The sequence below is a fragment of the Mandrillus leucophaeus genome, unplaced genomic scaffold, assembly GCF_000951045.1.
Source record: "Mandrillus leucophaeus isolate KB7577 unplaced genomic scaffold, Mleu.le_1.0 Scaffold8, whole genome shotgun sequence".
In the NCBI taxonomy this organism is placed as follows: domain Eukaryota; kingdom Metazoa; phylum Chordata; class Mammalia; order Primates; family Cercopithecidae; genus Mandrillus; species Mandrillus leucophaeus.
The window spans coordinates 3,707,281-3,708,039 of NW_012108696.1; positions in this window are offsets into that span (position 1 = coordinate 3,707,281).

The window sequence follows — 759 nt, forward strand, 5'->3', positions numbered from 1 at the left end:
GAGTGAGATGGCTGGGTGTGAATGAGTGAGAAGACTGGGTGTGAATGAGTGAGATGGCTGGGTGTGAATGAGATGGTGGGCACACAAGTGTAAGCCTGCAGGTGTGCTGTGTGAGATGGGGGATCTCGCTATGTTGCCCAGGCTGGTCTCAAACTCCTGGGCTCTGGCAGCTGTGGGTGCTGGCAGCATGTTCACCTGTGTACTCCTGTGTGTGTGGCCAGGAGGAGGGGTCTCAGGGTGCAGATGATGACCTGGGCTAGATTGCAAATGACAGTGGGCACTCCTGTACCTACAAGTGTGTGTCTCTGTGCAGATGCACAGGTACAGATGCCTCCCCAGGCGAGGGCCTCTGGGACACAGGCACATGCATTGTGCACACCCAGCCCCCTCCCTGTGCCCTCCGCCACACCCACATCACCCCCACCTGGTCGCGTCCGTGCCAGAGACAAACCAGTTAGGTGACCCCCGAGAACAGAGAGGCCCATTGTTCATGGCTGCTAATCAGCCCTGCCTGCTGGGCCCCCTCCGCCGATGGCCCCCCGATTTCCTGCCCTCCACCAGAGCTCTAGGTGGGGAGAGTCTGAAGCTCCAAGGCCTCCGGGGGGTCCTGTGACCAGGCCATGCTGGGGCTAGGCCCTTGGTAGAAACAGACCACCACAGCCCAAGGCTTGTTCTAGTCCAATGGGGAAACTGAGTCACACCACTCTAAGACTTGAATGTGTGGACAAGCAGGGTAGAGGGGGTCCAGAGAGGTCCAGG